Genomic DNA, 15,265 nt, shown 5'->3' with positions numbered 1-15,265 from the left:
TGTTCTTTGAAACATAAAAGCTCCGTGTAGTGTTTAAAGGGAAAACCACTTCTTTGAATCCCCGGAGGACGCCAACCGGTGGATTGAACAAATGGAATCCTATCCATCCGAAAGTTATGACAATGACTGATAGAAAAGTGGACATCGCCGTACCTGGGTCTTCACTGAGGACAATCTAGAGGACTCTGGGAATGGGCGGATAAGTATAAGGTTCCATGTTTGTTGAGAGTTCATGTTTATACTACCGCCATAATGCTCCAGAGTTGTAATTTGGTGCCATCTACTGGTAATGACTTTAATAGCCACACTTGTGCTGTTCATTTGTTTAGGTGAAACGCCAAGAGTTAACTGTTCCAAAATTCCATCTGTTATACTGTTTTATTGCTACCCGGGTCTCTACTACCGAGACCTGATCCGTGAATGCGGATATGCTGTTGCCTTCTATGCTGCGGGTTACAGGAACCTTTTCTGTGCCTCATGTCCTGTTCTGGGACTATCACAAGTTATTTTTGTTGGGGATTCTATGTTTATTGCTCACTTGGGCTCAGAAGGTCGATATGGAAGGTCGATATGTATGCCTGCACTGTTCTATATTTGGGGTACAATTCTTCCTAATTGCCATGTATATCCCGCCGCCATATTCCTGCGGTGCCATAAGGGAGGTAATGTCATGGGTATATCAAGGGCCACAGGTGCCAATCCTAATGTTGGGCGATTTTAACAAATATTTAGATCCTTCTATGGATAAACTTCCACTGCCTCCTAACCTAACAAATTCTGGTGAGACTTCACTGACAAAATTCAATACTCAGAGAAATGGATCTGCATGATTTGTGGAGAATTAGATACCCCCAGGAACGGCAGTACTCCTGTTTTTCTACTTCTCATTGGTCCCTATCCAGAATAGATTTACCCATTGGGTCTCTAGAAGCACTATCCTATATCTCTGTTATAGAATACGTACCGCGCTGCCTCTCTGATCATTCGCCTATCCATATAGAACTGAGGTTTGGAAATGATAGAGGGCGCTATGGTTCGGTGCTCTGGAGACTCAATCCCTTCTGGATACAGCTATTAGACAGGGAAGACCGCCTAACGAACTAAATAAATGAATTTTTCAATCTCAATAAAGGATCAGCAGCTATAGGAACAATATGGGACGCCATAAAAGCATATGTAAGAGGCCTCTGTATTCAGAAAATTAATAGACGCAAAACTAAAACTAGGGAACTCACTAAAGCTATACAGCAGGAAGTGACAAGAAGTGAGCAATTGTATATCAGTACACCTCCCAGCAATCTGAAACTGTATGGAAAAATGCACAATCTAAACTTACTGACCATTTATTGCATATAGCAGATAATAAACGTTTTTTCATCAAACAAAAATATTTTGAGGCAGGGGAGAGTACGGGTAGTTTACTGGCCAGAGTCGTCCGGTCACAAGAGGGTTCGTCCAGAATAGCAGCAATTAGAACCATGGATGGGGCACTCTCGGTGGAAAATTCAGTAATCCTTGATACATTCCATAAATATTATAAAGAATTATATTCTTCTAAATTGACCATGGGAGAAGATGATATAAAGGAGTATCTTGGGCGAATATCAATCGCTAAATTGTCTCTAGAATCTGCTGCATACCTGGATAAACCCCTCACTTTGGAGGAACTTGAGCTCCTTCCCTAATGAAAAGGCCCCAGGTTCAGATGGGTTGCCCGGGGAATCTTTTAAACAGTACAGAGACTGTCTCCTCCAACATCTTTTAGAAGCCTTTAATGATGCGCTGCGAACTGGGATATTACCTACATTTATGAGGGAAGCGATAGTGGTGGTTATTCCAAAACCCAATAAGGACCCAATAAGACCCGACTCCTATAGACCCTTTTCTCTCCTATCAAATTATGTAAAACTTTTGGCCAAAGTATTCGCCAATCGGCTTAATAAAGTAATTATTCCTTTAATACATAAGGATCGGCGGGCTTCATGCCAGATAGGAGCACGGCCAGTAATCTTCGTTGATTATTCCTGAATATCCAGAGGCCTTTAAATACCGGGGGTTGCTGTACAATAATTTCCTTAGACGCTGCCAAGGCTTTTGACAGCGTAGAATGGGAATACCTATGGGAAGTTTTGGAGGTCATGGGCTTCGGCCTGGGATTTATTTCTTGGGTCGTTACTGTATAACTCCCCGCTAGCAAGGATTAGGGCAAACAGGATTCTTTCTAATCAATTTCCATTGCATAGGGGCACACGGCAGGGTTGCCCCTTATCTCCCCTATTATTTGCAATTGCAATTGAGCCTCTTGCTTGTCTTTTACATACCTCCCCAGACTGGAAGGGATTTCCAATAGGGCCCTGGGATGAAAAGTCTCATTATACGCAGACGATTTATTATTATACGTGGGAGATCTACAGAAGTCTATAGACCCCATAATGCACGAAATTACCGATTTTGGCAAATATTCCGGCCTAAGAATAAACTGGGACAAATCCACGATTCTTCCATTAGATCCCACCCCACCACAATTGGACCTCACTCGCATTCCCTTGCAGCTAACCACTCAATTCAAATACTTAGGAGTGATGATAACACCGATACCAACTGAATACATAAAACTGAACCTGGAGCCATTAATTGCTAAATTTGTAGTCAAAACTAATACTTGGTGCAAATTACCTCTTACGGTGGTCATCTGAAGGCAATTGTCTATGCTGTGAAGATACGAGATGTGCAGCACCTGAAACTACGGATACTGGAAGCCTGTGCTAGCATTTCTCCTGCGGTGTTGCTATCAGTGTGTGAAGAGTGGGAGAAGAGGGTTGCATTGACAATCCAACACAATGGGCAGCACATTGAACACATTTTATAAGTGGTCAGAAACTTGTAAATAACTCATGAAAGAATAAAGTTACGTTAAAACCAAGCACACCATTGTTTTTCTTGTGAAATTCCCAATAAGTTTGATGTGTCATATGACCCTCTTCCTATTGAAAAAAACAAAAGTTGGATTCAAAATGGCCAACTACAAAATGGCCGCCATGGTCACCACCCATCTTGAAAAGTTTCCCCCCTCACATATACTAATGTGCCACAAACAGGAAGTTAATACCACCAACCATTCCCATTTTATTAAGGTGTATCCATATAAATGGCCCACCCTGTATATTACACAATTCACCGGTATGGATCCCACAAAGGATTTTTTATAAGATTCAGGGGATTTTTAGATCACTGATATGGAAAAAGAAACAGCCAAGAATCCACATAGAAACACTCCAAAAAAGTAAGGAAGAGGGTGGATTATCTCTCCCGAACCCATGGTCCTATTATATAGCCACACAACTACAACACGTCAGTGCCCACACTATGAAACAAAAAGCGCCTATTGCCTCATTAGAAATGAGCAAACATCATCCCCTGGGTTAAAAAAACGTCCTACATTTTCCCTTTTGGCCGAGGTTTGGACAAAATTTAAAGAATTAACGAATCTGATAGAACTCAATGACATTACGCCAATATGGCGAAACCCCCAAAATGATTTTTGATTTAAAAAAAAAAGAAACCTGGTGGCTAATGCACCTGTTCCACTCCAGAGCAGGCGCCATCTTTAACCCCTTCCTGACTGCCATACGCCTATAAACGTGCTATTTGCACATGCCCCGTGCAGCTAGCACGTATATACACATGCTGACAGCGCTTTAAACCCAGCGCTGATCAGCACTGGGATTAAAGCTCCTGCAATCTAGCAGGAGCAGTTCGGGTCCCGGCTGACAGACGCAGCAGGGACCCTGAGGAGAAGACAGGAGCGGTTTATTACCACTTCTGTCTTCTCCTGTGCTGGCAGGAGGACATCACTGCATGGGGAGGAAGCAGGAAGCTTCCTCTGTTAGTCCCGGCGGTCACGTGACCGCCGTGGTGTCTAGAGCAGGGGCAGGAGCAGAGCTGCAGGGTCTAAGAAGGCCCTGATCAGCTCTGCCTGTTTGTCATTCCCCCTCAGGGGGCTGTTTTCCCCTGTAACTGGGGCTCCTGTGGGTGCCCCAGTTACAGTGGAAACACAGAAAAAAAAAAATCCAAAAAAAAAAATGTCGATGTCCTCCAGAGGTCTTTTAATGACCTACTGGGGGACAGTTTATGCGCCAAAAAAATTCAAATATAAGTTTAAAAAAAAAGAATAAATACATAGAAAAAAATTGAAAAAAAAAAGATTAAAAATACTGTCGCTAACAGAAACCGTCACCATAGTCGTCCTGTTCTCTCAAACCTATACATGTTATATATGAAAATGATCGTCACAAAATAGGTAACCCATTGCAATAATGAATTTTTGTCAGTTTTAATATTTAAGAAATAAAAAGATATAATAAAAAAAATATACTTTTTAAAAATAATTTGCAGTTTTCCTCCAAATAAAACCTAAAAAATGAAAAAAAAAACCTCTAAAAAAACATTATAATAAAAAGTCCTAAGTATCAAGTAAAAAAAAAAAAATCCCCAAAATTATTTTTGTAGTCAAACAAATAAAAAAGCTATGGTCACTAAACCATCAGGTGCACAAAATCACAAAAAGTTGCCTGGACATTCAGGCCTTTTTGGGCCCGATCATGAAAGGGTTAAAGACCCTACCAAGATATATAGTCGTACTGAGGTAGGGAAGTGGTTAAAAATTCTTGCCATTGTTTATTTAAGATGAGGATTGCTATATCTGAAGCAAGATTTGGTCACTACTGGATAGGATTGCTTTGACTGTGTGTTATCGTGGTGTTGATGTAGATTTAATGTTTTGTTTTCATTGATTAAGAGCAGGTGTGCTCGAAACGCGTAGACGATCCTCTGCAGACCTACGTTAGGAGGTTGGGATTCTCTTGCTGCACAAACAAATTTTTTGTACTGTATTTAATAAAGGAACCAAAGAAAAATCTTCTAACTGAAAAGTGCTGGACGTGTTTATTGTCTTGGATATGCCTGGGATCTCATCTCACCAGTCCGTGCACTGACCTTCATGGGATAATGCTGTTTCACATGCGTACAAAGGTGAGCTGGATAATCTAATATTGCCACATATATAAGAATAACAAAAATACTTGGGTGTGAATGTGGTGTATGTGATTTATAGTACTGATACCATTGTGTGTTGTTTTAATGTGATTTTATTTTATCACTTGATAGATTCATGTAAATATTTATGGACACAGGGATCTTCTATGGACGTTCTGAATATTGTTTTTCATTGGACTGATTTTTATTTGTTTGTCAACTCTATTTTAATATGTCTGCATACAATCCCAATTCCCAAAAAGTTGTGACGTGTAAAATGTAAATAAATGCAAAAAAAAAAAAAAAAAACAGAACCAGCCTGCCTGAAGTCCAGACATTTAACCAATAGAAAACATTTGGTGCATCATGAAACGAAAAATCCAAAAAGAAGACCAAGGACTGTTGAGCAGCTAGAATCCTACATCAGACAAGAAGGGGACAACATCCCTCTCCTAAAACTTCAGAAATTGGTCTCCTCACTTCCCTGACAATTACAGACTGTTGTTAAAAGAAGAAGAGATATTACACAATAGTAGACATGGTCCTATCCCAACTTTTTTAGATGCTTTGCTGAGATCAAATTCTAAATTAGTTTTTTTCATGAAATGTTTCACTTTCAACATCTTATATGTATATTCTATGATCTATTGTGAATAAAATATGGGCCTATGAGATTTTTAAATTATTGCATTCATTATTTTTTATTTTTTTATTTACATTATACCTAGTGTCCCAACTTTTAGGGAATTGGGGTTGTATATGTGCAGTGCAGCAGCACAATCCAGGCTCCAACAAGCACGAGCTATCCACCAGGTCAGGTGAGTGATTAGAGGTAGAGTTGCATGGCATATTTCCTCCTCCTAACCTCCTCCTCCTAGGTCAGGAAAAGGGTTTCTGAGTTTTAGAAGGCAGGGATAAAATATCACATCAGGAATTCTCAGTATGGAAATATTGTAGCATTCCAATATCATGGTATTACTAGCATACCATCAGTATACCACCCAGCCTTAGTTCTGGAATAGGTGTATACAGCTTCTTTTTTTTTTTTTTGCTGTTCATAACAGTGTAAAAATACAAGCATTAAAATGCTAGGTGCTTTGGTAGCAAGGAGCCATTATGTTCCACCCCAGGGGCCAATGCCGTCTGAGCCCTCTTCATGGCCACAGGTCACATAACAATCTGATGCTCTCAGCATTAATTAATGATGGGAGCGTTAGGTACTTATGCACCTGGCAAGCAGCTGCAGATGCCCACCTGAATTCAACTGTATCACTGTCCTTAGTATGGTGATAGGGCAGTATGTTATGCTGCAATGTGGTATTTCGTTTTACAGGGGCGATATTTTGTGCTGAACTATGGTATTACTGGCTCCACCTACTTTTGTTGTCCCAGTTCACCCCTGATATTACGGATCACAACACACTGCATATTTTGTCAACCCCCTGGAGTAATTTATTATGCCACTTGTTTTTGCGATCTGATTTATATTGGTATCACGACATAAAGGTGTATTCCTATCTCGGCCTTTCATGGTAAAGATGGTAATAACCTGTGTGCGCTTTGGTTGGGATTGTGGCTGGAATTATGGAAAAATCTCTGCTGGCTACACTTTGTTGTCTCCATAATTCCCATAGCAATGAATAGCAAGCTATGCAGTTTCTGGTAACTTGGGAAATATAGCTAGCTGTGTAATGCTGTTTGCATAGCTCCCATTCATTGCAATGGGAATAATGAAAACAGTGGAGCACAGCTGGCTCAAATGTTTCCATGACTCCACTGACCCCTCACTGGAACTTATTCTGGTTATTCCTGTCTTGGCTATGAAAGTCCAAGCTTGGGAATACCCTTTTAAGAATTAGATTCCAGGAACACACTTGGAAACATTATAGCAACATGGGATAAATATGTTAAAAGATAGCAGCATTGGAGAGTTTGTGAGATTGGAAAGGTTTCCTTGGCATCCTTGATTTCTTTTTTTATTTATTGTAAGTTTGTTCAGTCATTTTGTATGTAGGCATCACTTTTTCCACACTTCTGTGCACAATGGGGGGAATTAATGAATCCCTGCACTCTAAAATTCTGGCTTCAAAAAGTCAAAAACTAGAGCTTTACATCTTACTAGGCGTATTTGCTCAAAATGTTTGCATTTTTGCAACAGTCACTCCAGTTAAGAAAAGAGGGTGGGAAAGTGGACATGGTTAGCTTGTCAAATTGATTTAAGCCAGATTTACAGTATCAACTGCAACTTTTTAAAACTGTTTAAAAAATTGTTGACATAAAAAGTGGAGTAACATCTCAAAACAAAAGTATTAGACATAAAGATCCACCAAATTTATCAAACATGTGATAAATGTGGCGCATATTATGGCAATGCAGACTAATACAAAACTGACTGTAAAGACAATTATACCTTCAGGGGGCCTTTCATACAGATTCCCTCTACACATGTGGCTTAACCTGTGTAGAGAAGCATACTGATCTGCTCCATGCTGCTTTCTGTATGACGTCGGACACATGGCCACTGCATCTAATAGCAGCAGTGATGGTCGCCATGCGTCATGTGACCCAGTGACATGACACATGGGCATCACGTCACCACTTCGGCAATCTATTGGCTGCATTGGCCACGTGACCTTATTAAACAGGAAGTTTACCAGTAGAGATCGGAGCACTGCAGTAGCAGCAGGGGAGTGAAGGAGCTGGAACCCAGCGGCAGGGAGCAGGTATGTACGTTTCCCTCTGTAGGTTCAGCCATGTGGGTGGGTGTGGCAGAAAGGCCACTTAAGGTGGACAACCCCTCATGCTAAGTCTTTATATACAATACATTTGGAAAGTCTTTGGACACTTTTTTCACAGAATTTCTTTTTTTAAATCAAGTTTTCCCCGCATCAGTCTGCACTCAGTACCCCATTATTAAGAAAGTAATTTTGCTAATTTCTTAAAAAGGAAAAACACCTGAAATTTAGCTCTGGGGAGCCTTTTCTCTTGATCATCCCTCAGATGTTTCTACACCTTGATTGGAGTCCACCTGTGGTAAATTCATTTGACTGGAAGTGATTTGAACATCCCTGTCTATACAAGCTCTCACAGCTGACAATGTATATCAAAGCAAAAATCAAGCCATGAGGAGGAAAGAACTGCTTGTGGAGCTCAGAGACAGGATTGGAGAAGGGTACAAAAACATTTCTGCTGCACTAAAAATTACTAAGAGCACAATGGCCCTTCATAATTCTTAAATGGAAGAGGTTTGGAACAACCAGGACTCTTCCTAGAGCTGGCCTACCCACCAAGCTAAGTAATAAGGAGAGAAGGTTCTTGTTAAGAGAGGTAATTAAGAACCAAATGGTTACTCTGGCTGAAGATACTGTGCACAAATGGGATAAACCTCCAGAAGGTCAACCCTCACTGCAGCACTCCACCAATCTGGGCTTTATGACAGAGTGGGCAGGAAGAAGCTTCTCCTCAAACAAAGACACATGAAAGCCCGTCTGGACTCTGCAGCCAGCCAGTAGCGCAGTGGCAACACGTGAGGTGCACGGTGGACCGATGAGGGGCCAAAATATAGCACACAGTTCATCAGTTTACTCAGGGTTAGCAGAAAGCCTCCCTGGGCTGGCAGCACAGTGTTGAGGTGGACAGCACAAAATCCTCCGGGGCACGCTCTGTGGTAGGGAAGCATCAGCCAAGATGGTGGTTGAGGTGCCCTTGATATTAGGGGTGCTTAGGGTGCTTGTTGCGGCTGAGTCCCTTGATGGTTTTTTCCGTGACGCCAGTACCGTTAATGGTGGTAAAACCAATAGTGGTAATAATGAGGTAGACAGTGGTGAAATGCAACTCACAACTTTTACTGTTGATTACTTTGGTTGCAGCAGTACAAAAATGCAGTCTCTTGATGTTACAGAGTTGATTCTGCAAATCCACTGTTTCTAGGCTTTTTAGGTTTGATTTGGAGCTTAGCAAGATATTTTCTATATCAGTGCAATTTTTGGTGAGGTTGCCGGAGGCTATGGTATCCTTCACCTGAATATCCCAAAGGTCCTTGATGCCTGATTTGTGGCTTTTATCCTTTGGATAGATAAGTCCTTTTTCCTTGTCCCTCTCTGGACTAAACTTTTATCAGAGCAGAAGTGCTAGATCAGCACTCTCTCACTCTCAGCAGACTAAATAATCAATCAACGTTTATAACCTGTACTGAGTGTGCCTTATTGTATTTAAATTAAGATTTAACTTTTAATTTCATATATATAAAATAATAGAGACTGTGGAATATAGTGAATTCCTGCCTAGTTAGGGAAAGAAGGATAGGTACTCTATTAATAGGGTAGGGCCTACTAGAGAGACTGTAGGGGATATTTACTGCATGTAGAAAGTGGGCCTGGATGGACCAATAAACTTTCCCGATATGCTAACCCTACTTGGCCTAGTCTAGTCAATGGAATAGCCTCACTGGCTGTAGTCGGGGCACTCGTCCTTAGAAGGACGACCCCCAGCCTCAGGAACCTCGGGCCTAGAGTAAGTGTCCCTATGCTCTTACCTCCCTAATTGGTGTGATCTGTGTCCTCCTCCGACGCGTTTCACCAGGTAAGAACCTGGCTCTTCAGGGAGAGAAAAGGAAATGTTCGGGCGCCTGGAGCAGTGGCTGTGCGCCTATTAGGATCAAGCTGCAGTGGCAATGTGGTAATGCAGTTCAGTCTTTTTATGTGCGTCCCGCTCCACCTCTATTCAAATTGACCAATCGGTCAGGTTGTGGGCTGCGCATTGTATAGTTGCCCTCCCTCCCAGTTACCTGTCAGATCGTGGTGGGGATACATTCAGCTAGGTGCCGCTTACTCACTTCGGCGGTCTCGCTGCTCTCCGCTGCTAGACGGAAGTGACATAGTACTGGGGAGTGGCTAGTTGTCATGGGGATCTCACGCCGCGTCCCCGGCCGGCTCACTGTGTTGTAAGATGCTGGTTAGCGCTGACTATGTGTCATCTTGGGCTAGATGAGATTGAGAAGAGGTAATTAGCAATGACACAGTTAGACATTACATCGTACCTAACTGATCTCGATCTTATGTTGTATTTCAGGACATTATAGTGTCTCCATTGGCATATTCTCCAGGGTAGATAGACCCTTACATAGGAGAACATGTCAAAATGGATGGATATATATCTGACTACCATACAGGTGTATATTCATGATCATCAGAAATATATATTGTCTTTATATATGGTACTGGGCAGAACAGTGAATGTGGAGGTATATAAAGTCCATATGTATGTACATATATAGGTGTATATACATGTACTAGATGCCAAGACGTGCCACTGACGTATCTTTGTTGTTTTCAATGTCATTATGGTGTTCTCTAATCCGTCGCCTGAACTCTCTTTTTGTTTTCCCTACATAGTCAAGGGGGCAGGAGCACTGTGCCAGGTACACTACACCAATGGTTAGACAGTTCACATAGTCACGTTTGACATACTCTCTGCCTGTGTGTGAGCATGTGAAGGTCTTGGTCCTGAGTACCTGGCTACATGCCCTGCATCTCCCACACTTGTAGGTACCAAAAGGTTTCCTTGACAGCCAGTTGCCAGGATTAGTGGGAGGCTGATAGTGGCTGTTAACTAGTCTGTCCTTGAGACTTCTTCCCTTTCTATAAGTAATCATAGGGTATGGCCCTATCATGTCCTCCAGATCCGGGTCCGTCCTAAGAATATCCCAGTGCTTAGAGAGTATCCTTCTGACCTCTTGATGAGCATCATCAAAGGTCCCTATGATACGAGTCTTTTTTGAGGGTATGATAGATTCCAGCCTACTTTTCTTGGGTATGAGGAGCATGTCTCTATTCTCCGAGCATGCTGTCTCATATGCTACCCTAAGTACTCCGTCTGGGTATCCTCTTTCCCTAAATCTATACCGTAGGTCCTTACTTGCACTTTTAAATTTGCTCATGGTGGAGCAATTACGCCTAAGTCTTAGGTACTGGTCTTTAGGTATGCCCTTACGTAGAGCATAGGGATGGGAGCTCTCCCAGCGGAGTAAACTGTTGGTAGCTGTCTTTTTGCGATAGACAGAGGTAACTATGTTATTGCTTTGGCCTCGCTCAATGAGTACATCTAAGAATGGTAGTGAGTCGTGACTAGATTCAGATGTAAACCTTAGACCTAAAGCATTATCATTAATTATCTCCATAAACTCCGTAAAGGAGTCTTCAGTCCCTCTCCACAATACAAAGACATCGTCGATGAACCTCAGCCATAGAACTATTGTGTCTTGCCACTTCTCCATTTTCTCTGAACCAATGACATTGGCCTCCCACCAGCCCAGGAGCAAATTAGCGTAAGAAGGCGCACAGGAACTTCCCATCGCCGTGCCCCTGAGCTGGTGGTAGTGGCGGTTGTCAAAGACAAAAAAGTTCTTAGTGAGGCTGAAGTTCAGAAGTTCCAGTACAAATTGATTGTGTCTGGATCATCTTTTATCTCTCATAGATAGGTAACTTTCCACTGCCTTGAGGCCTAAATCGTGTTTGATCGAGCTATATAGAGCCTCAACATCAATGGACACAAACATGGTTTCATTATCTATACATACACCACTCAGTCTCAGCAAAAGGTCAGAAGTGTCCCTTATATATGATGGCAGTGTCTCCACAAATGGTCTTAGGATTTTGTCCACATAGATGCCTATATTTTACCCTAGGCTTCCTACCCCTGACACTATTGGACGCCCTTTAAGGGGTATAGTGCCCTTATGGATCTTAGGTGTGGAGTAGAAAGTGGCTGTGACCGGGTATGTTGGAAGAAGGAAATCTAGTTCTGTCTGGTCAATTAGTTTTTCTCTCAGTCCCTGGTTTAGTATTTCTCTCAGTTCTGAGAGAAAGAGTGGTCCAGGATCCTGTGATAAGATTTCGTATGTTCCCCTATCCTGCAGGATGTCTAGGCACATATTTTTATATGCATCTTGATCCATTATGACCAGATTTCCCCCTTTATCTGCTGGTTTTATTATTATATTGCGATCTTTTTCTAGACTGATTAGGGCTTGATATTCTTCATTGTTCATGTTTGATGCCCCCCTAGTGATGTTTATAAATTCAAGGTCCCTTGATACTAATTTGTAGAATATGGACACACTAGAGTCTGGTAGAGGTGGTGGCATCTGAGTACTTTTTAATTTTAACTCAGTGAATGGACCCTCTGCTCTATCCTTATCACCTTCTTCCATAAGTTCTACAAGAGTGCGTGTAGCTTCCAGCTCTCGGGGATTCATGTTAAGCTCTTCAAGTGTATTACGGTCCTGTAGGCAGAAGTGTTTGTGCCAGAGTAGTTTACATGTGAATAGGGCTAAATCTTTGCTCCATTCAAACGTATCGTATTTTACTGTGGGAACAAATGACAGGCCTTTGCTTAGGAGGGATATGTCACTGGAGGACATGTTATAGGATGAAATATTGATGATTTGCGTCTTGTTTGGTGTGTTCACTTGGTGTCCCCCTACACTTTGTTTCTTAATTGATAAGGCATCTGTGTGGGGGCCTGGGCCAAAAAAGTAGAGGATGATGCAGCTGAAGATGAGTGGGCAGGTGTAGGTCCTGCAGTGTTGCATGTTTGATAGCTTTCCCCGTAGGTATTCCTAGCTATTCTGGGTCTCCCCCTGCCCCCTCTCCCTCTGTATCTCTGTCCTCTGCCTCCTCTTATTCTACCTTGTTCACTTTCAGATCCCTCTGCTTCTGAGGAGGAGATCTCAATAGGTGTTTCTTTATGTTGGGTTTTGCTCAAGAAGAGATATGCTCTGTTTTCTTTAAACTCTGTTGAGTCTCGTACGTATTGCTGGTGCTTACGTTCTCTGAAGGTAAAGTGAAACCTCTCAATAGTGTTTTGCAGAGTTTCCTCTTTGATGGCGAATTGGGCCTCGTCTTTAAATCTAAGAGCCTGCTCTCTCAGGTTATCCACCCTTTTCTGCTTGCAGTCAAGGTTCAGTTTTTCTTCCTCAAGGAGCAGGCGCATAAACCTGTGAGAGCTGGCTGTGGCTTCCTCCTCCCACTTTTTGATAAGACTTGTATTTCTCAGTCTATCTGCAGGGGTCAGGTTAATTCTTAGCCCTTTTGGAACAATGTTTTCTTTAAGGTAGTGGTCCAGAGATTGTATTTCCCACCATGATACAATTAAATCTTTGTATGCTCCTGTCAGATCTTTAAACACGTTTTTGATGTTGGTAGTTGAGTGAGTCTGGATGTAGTCAGTGTCTGAAAACACGCTTTTAGCCTCTGTAGCCCACGCTTCCAGGTTTGGACTTGCAGACAGGAAGCCTGCCATTAGCGTTATATGGGTATTGTAAATATTCAATACGTTTATGATTGGTGTCTAAGTATAGGTAGACCCTCTCATAAATAATCCTCAGTAGTCTCAAAATGTTTATAACCTGTACTGAGTGTGCCTTATTGTATTTAAATTAAGATTTAACTTTTAATTTCATATATATAAAATAATAGAGACTGTGGAATATAGTGAATTCCTGCCTAGTTAGGGAAAGAAGGATAGGTACTCTATTAATAGGGTAGGGCCTACTAGAGAGACTGTAGGGGATATTTACTGCATGTAGAAAGTGGGCCTGGATGGACCAATAAACTTTCCCTATATGCTAACCCTACTTGGCCTAGTCTGGTCAATGGAATAGCCTCACTGGCTGTAGTCGGGGCACTCGTCCTTAGAAGGACGACCCCCAGCCTCAGGAACCTCGGGCCTAGAGTAAGTGTCCCTATGCTCTTACCTCCCTAATTGGTGTGATCTGTGTCCTCCTCCGACGCGTTTCACCAGGTAAGAACCTCGCTCTTCAGGGAGAGAAAAGGAAATGTTCGGGCGCCTGGAGCAGTGGCTGTGCGCCTATTAGGATCAAGCTGCAGTGGCAATGTGGTAATGCAGTTCAGTCTTTTTATGTGCGTCCCGCTCCACCTCTATTCAAATTGACCAATCGGTCAGGTTGTGGGCTGCGCATTGTATAGTTGCCCTCCCTCCCAGTTACCTGTCAGATCGTGGCGGGGATACATTCAGCTAGGTGCCGCTTACTCACTTCGGCGGTCTCGCTGCTCTCCGCTGCTAGACGGAAGTGACATAGTACTGGGGAGTGGCTAGTTGTCATGGGGATCTCACGCCGCGTCCCCGGCCGGCTCACTGTGTTGTAAGATGCTGGTTAGCGCTGACTATGTGTCATCTTGGGCTAGATGAGATTGAGAAGAGGTAATTAGCAATGACACAGTTAGACATTACATCGTCCCTAACTGATCTTATGTTGTATTTCAGGACATTATAGTGTCTCCATTGGCATATTCTCCAGGGTAGATAGACCCTTACATAGGAGAACATGTCAAAATGGATGGATATATATCTGACTACCATACAGGTGTCTATTCATGATCATCAGAAATATATATTGTCTTTATATATGGTACTGGGCAGAACAGTGAATGTGGAGGTATATAAAGTCCATATGTATGTACATATATAGGTGTATATACATGTACTAGATGCCAAGACGTACATACATGTATATACTCCACATATCATAGGAACGGTTTATAGGAAAGGTATTCATTTAGACCATTTGGGGTAACCGATTTCATTTTATAGATCCACCTCGTTTCAGCCCTCAAAATCATTTTGTCCCAGTCTCCTCCCCTCCTGGGCTTGGGCACTTGTTGGATGCCTATGAATTTGAGGCAGTCAGAATTTCCGCCATGACAGAGGTTGATATGACGTGCCACTGACGTATCTTTGTTGTTTTCAATGTCATTATGGTGTTCTCTAATCCGTCGCCTGAACTCTCTTTTTGTTTTCCCTACATAGTCAAGGGGGCAGTAGCACTGTGCCAGGTACACTACACCAATGGTTAGACAGTTCACATAGTCACGTATGACATACTCTCTGCCTGTGTGTGAGCACGTGAAGGTCTTGGTCCTGATTACCTGGCTACATGCCCTGCATCTCCCACACTTGTAGGTACCAAAAGGTTTCCTTGACAGCCAGTTGCCAGGATTAGTGGGAGGCTGGTAGTGGCTGTTAACTAGTCTGTCCTTGAGACTTCTTCCCTTTCTATAAGTAATCATAGGGTATGGCCCTATCATGTCCTCCAGATCCGGGTCCGTCCTAAGAATATCCCAGTGCTTAGAGAGTATCCTTCTGACCTCTTGATGAGCATCATCAAAGGTCCCTATGATACGAGTCTTTTTTGAGGGTATGATAGATTCCA

General features: G+C 42.3%; 1 protein-coding gene across 4 annotated transcripts in view; it reads left to right on the top strand.

The window, feature by feature from the left end:
- Positions 1-15,265, top strand: part of LOC120995636 (toll-like receptor 8) — a 90,421-nt gene that overhangs the window by 65,550 nt on the left and 9,606 nt on the right. The window contains exon 3 of one of the 4 annotated variants that reach the window (XR_005777638.1): positions 5,298-5,700. The exons of the other annotated variants lie outside the window; for them this stretch is intronic. The gene's annotated coding sequence lies outside the window, so the exon portion shown is untranslated. Of the gene's footprint in view, positions 1-5,297; positions 5,701-15,265 lie in introns of those variants that run through there. 4 annotated transcript variants of the gene reach the window in all.

The sequence above is a fragment of the Bufo bufo genome, chromosome 3 (assembly GCF_905171765.1).
Source record: "Bufo bufo chromosome 3, aBufBuf1.1, whole genome shotgun sequence".
In the NCBI taxonomy this organism is placed as follows: domain Eukaryota; kingdom Metazoa; phylum Chordata; class Amphibia; order Anura; family Bufonidae; genus Bufo; species Bufo bufo.
Note: the sequence above shows the minus strand (reverse complement) of the source record. Positions and strands in the feature narration are given on the sequence as shown.